Raw genomic sequence first — 4,348 nt, 5'->3', positions numbered from 1 at the left:
ACATGGCCTTGGGAAGGGCAGATCCCTCAGCATAATGAAAACGACGGAGTTCTTGTTCTTTTTTGGTTGTTTGGGACGAACTGTATAATTTTGCGTGTTCGTTTCCCAACAAATTCAACGCATATTTCAGTAGTAATTAATGTGTAAATAACAGAATTTATGTTCGTAAATGATATGAGTTGGGTTGAATCATTTCGAATTCGTCCATGTAAGCTTAAATTTCACTACTTTTTATATCCAAAATATTAATTTGAGCTCCAATTCGAGTCTTTGGTAAATCACATTTTTCATCATTCAATTTTAATTATATTTTTATTTTAATCATTTAATTTTAAATTCTTAAATCTTATTGTTTAATTTTTGAGTTATTTATCTTTTAGTCACTTTTTAATAAATTGTTTTACGATATTTATACAAAAGATTCTTTTAAATTTATAACATGCCTCAAAAAAATTTACATTTTGTGAAAACATCTTTAAAATCAATAAAGCCATATATTATGTGCATAAAGGATTTATAAAATATTTAATAGTCTCTTAACTATGTTATGTGATCGATCAAGACCCTAATAATTGATTATTATATATTTTTTAAAATAATATCATTGTAAATTATTTTCTTATTTTTAATATTTCAAAAGAAACGAACGAATATATCACAAAAATAGTATAAGAATAAAATACTTATTATAATTTATCTTTCGAGTATAATAAATTAATGGTCTTCTGACTACGAGATACTATTTTATTGAGTCTCTTAACTATAAAAATAATAAAATATCTCAATTATAAAAAATTAATTTTATTAAATCTTTCGACTATTAAAAATTATAAAATATTCGTTTATTATTCGTTATAAGTACGCAATTTGTCTCATGTGCTAAATGGAACAAAGCTTGAGCAGCTTTCCGGAGATGTCAATGCAAATCAACGACAAACCCAAAGGAGAAAAAAACAGAGAGAAATTCGTTTTACCGGTCATTTCTTCGTTTGTCTTCTTCGTCCACGATCTCTCAGTACATATCTCATGGCCGGCTGAACTTTCCAACCTCACTCTTTTTGTCTGCAACTTCATTTCTATCTTCTTTATAACCCCTACACGTCACTCCACGCCCAGCTCTTAAAACTTGAGGGCCTGCTTAGACTGATTTTCCGATGGCGAAGGCGGGGAAATATGCGGCGAATAGAAGCCTCGAGACTCTTCTAGACATGGACAAAACTGCCGCAGCGGGAAAGAATACCGGCTTGCCACCTGTGCTGCGAGGAAGACGATTCCCTGTCAGGGGTTTGAGTTCAGTAACTTGTCTTACAGTGTCACCAAGAAGCAAAAGAAAGATGGTGAATGGGTGAAGAAGGATGTTTATCTTCTGAATGATATATCGGGCCAGGCCGTGAGGGGCGAAGTCATGGCCATCATGGGGCCTAGTGGTGCTGGGAAATCCACGTTTCTCGACGCCCTTGCTGGTCGGATTACTCGTGGGAGTCTCGAAGGGTCTGTTCGAATCAATGGAAAGCCGTTCAGCACACACACACACACATACATATATTATCTAAGTAACTTGGCTCACTCTTTAGTTATGCTTTGGTTCAGGTGACTACGAGCTACATGAAGATGATTTCGTCATATGTAATGCAAGATGACCAGTTGTTCTCCATGTTGACGGTTCAAGAAACCTTCATGTTTGCAGCTGAAGGCTGCCTCCCTCAATTTCCAGGGAGGAAAAGAAAAAATCGAGTCAATGAGTTGCTTAAACAGCTCGGCTTAGAGGTATGTCCTTTAGCCTTAATTACAGATAGTATGACGGAATTTAAAACGACAGATTAAACTATGTATTTATGGTTCTGTCTATATACAGACTGCGGCACATACGTACATTGGTGATGAAGGAAGGAGAGGTGTGTCCGGAGGAGAGAGGCGAAGGGTGTCGATCGGCATCGACATCATTCATAAGCCATCATTGTTGTTCCTCAATGAACCGATGTCGGGTCTCGACTCGATGAGACGAGCACTTACAGTGTGGTGGAGAAGGTGAAGGACAAAGCTCGTGGTGGTAGCATCGTCCTCATGACCATTCATCAACCTTCCTACAGAATTCAGTTGCTCTTAGACCGTATAACAGTCTTAGCAAGGTACAAAAGTACTTAATGCATCAATAGCTCCTCATCGTGTAAAATTTATGGTTAGCTGATGAATTAAGCTATATGTACATGCATGAAATGCTACAGGGGTAGACTAATATATATGGGAAGCCCGAACACTCTGCCGGCTCACCTTTCTGGGTTCGGAAGGCCGGTTCCGATGGCGAGAACAGCCTGAATATCTCCTCGATGTTATCAGGGAGTACGATGAATCAACTATAGGACTTGACCCTCTTGTGTTATACCAACGTGATGGTATCAAGCCTGATCAAGTTGCGAGGACTCCGGTTCCGAGAACACCGAAAATACGAAAGGCTCTTTTGTGAAAACGCCTGTCTCGAGGCATGCTATTAGCCTTCATAGCCATGCTTTCTCTACTTCCAATGGAACTTCTCGATCATAATACGGCCGATTTGATTACAACGATGAAGACGAGGATGAAGATGAGGACTTCGACTACTCTCTGGAACGTAAATCTTCCCGGTTCCTTGGCCAGACTCAATTGAGTATGCAGAGTAGTGCATATCAGCCACGCTTAACCTCTCAGTTCTACAAAGATTTCTCTGTCTGGGTGTACCGAGGTGTCACCGGAACACCTAGCCGTGCACCATCCTGGACTCCAGCTTCGAACTCCCGGTCAAACGCCTAGTTCTGGTGCAAAGAGTTTTCTTTCAGGGGCTCAACAAAGCCGAACACCTCCTCCTTCTCACCACAAGACCCCGGTTGTTTTTAGCCCATCGATAGACCAGTATGCACCTTCATACGAAGAGTTCGACATGGAAGAAGTGCTGGATGAGCCAGATCATGGACCCAAGTTCGCCAACCCATGGCTCCGAGAGGTCGAAATCCTCTCGTGGCGCACCGTTCTCATCGTGGTTCGAACCCCAGAACTCTTCCTTTCAATAGAGATAGTATTGACAGTCATGGCAATCATCTTATCCTCACTGTTCAGAAACTTGAACCACTATGATTTCAAAACAATCAACAGGCTTCTCAATTTCTACATCTTCGCAATCTGCTTGGTGTTCTTCTCCTCAAACGACGCCGTACCGACGTTCATACAAGAAAGGTTCATCTTCATCAGAGAAACCTCCCACAACGCGTATCGAGCTTCATCCTATGTCGTCTACCTCCCGCTTTTCGCCATCCAAGGCTTTACTTTCGCTGCAATCACCAAGTACTGGCTTCACCTCAACAGCAGCCTCTTAAACTTCTGGTTGATCCTTTATGCATCTCTGATAACAACCAACGCTTACGTGATGCTCTTGAGCGCACTCGTCCCGAGTTACATCACCGGCTACGCTGTCGTGATCGCCACCACGGCTCTCTTCTTCCTCACATATGGATTCTTCCTCAAAGGGAACAAGATACCCATTTACTGGAGGTGGCTCCACTACATATCGGCAATCAAATACCCGTTCGAGGCCTTGCTGGTGAATGAGTTCAAAGACCAGGAAATCTGCTACACGGGAGACCCGGCCGATCTCTCACCTGGACCTTTAGGGCAGCTGAAGGTCAGTGACTTGCATATCAAACACAATGATACCCTGCAATGCACAATGACGGAGAGGATGTTATATCATCCATGGGAATTAACTTGGAGAACCTTTGGCATGATATTCTTATCTTGCTTGCACGGGAGGTTCTCTACCGCCTGTTTTTCTACGTGGTTCTCAGATTTTACTCCAAAAACGAAAGAAAATAATTCTGGGATTTTTACTGTTTTTCTTCATCTCCCATTTCCATGTTCGTCAGTTGAAGTTTCGGTTCATTGCTTATACATGAAGGAATCATTGAATTAAACCATTGATTAGTGCTTGGTAGAGAAAATAATCTATTTGTATACGTAAAATTAGGGGAATATAAAATAATGTTGTGTGGCACTTGATTATCTAAAATCAAGGCCCAAGCTATCAGGACACCAACTACTGTTTAGAGCCTTGGTGAAATATGCTCGGAGTGATTTAATGCATTATGCATGTCTTTAGTTGCTCAATTTTCTCGGTAACCAAGCATGAGGAACCCGGGAAAGTTTTGCTCCAAAAAGAAAAACCACGAGCAAAACGTCCTTCTCGTTTAAATGAATTAAAATAACACTCCAACAAGCGCGTCTGGGCCTCTTGGCCCTGGGGTACAATATTTATAAGCACGGCAAAAAAACCCGAATCCGACGGGGAAAACTGAAAATCGAATTAAACGAGGATAGGAAA

At 40.9% G+C, this 4,348-nt stretch overlaps 1 pseudogene; it reads left to right on the top strand.

Moving 5' to 3' along the window:
- The first annotated feature begins 1,154 nt into the window (after positions 1 to 1,154).
- On the top strand, positions 1,155 to 3,843 carry LOC120186578 (annotated as a pseudogene).
- Positions 3,844 to 4,348: the final 505 nt, after the last annotated feature.

This window comes from Hibiscus syriacus, unplaced genomic scaffold, assembly GCF_006381635.1.
Source record: "Hibiscus syriacus cultivar Baekdansim isolate YM2019G1 unplaced genomic scaffold, ASM638163v2 tig00113716_pilon, whole genome shotgun sequence".
NCBI lineage: Eukaryota > Viridiplantae > Streptophyta > Magnoliopsida > Malvales > Malvaceae > Hibiscus > Hibiscus syriacus.
Note: the sequence above shows the minus strand (reverse complement) of the source record. Positions and strands in the feature narration are given on the sequence as shown.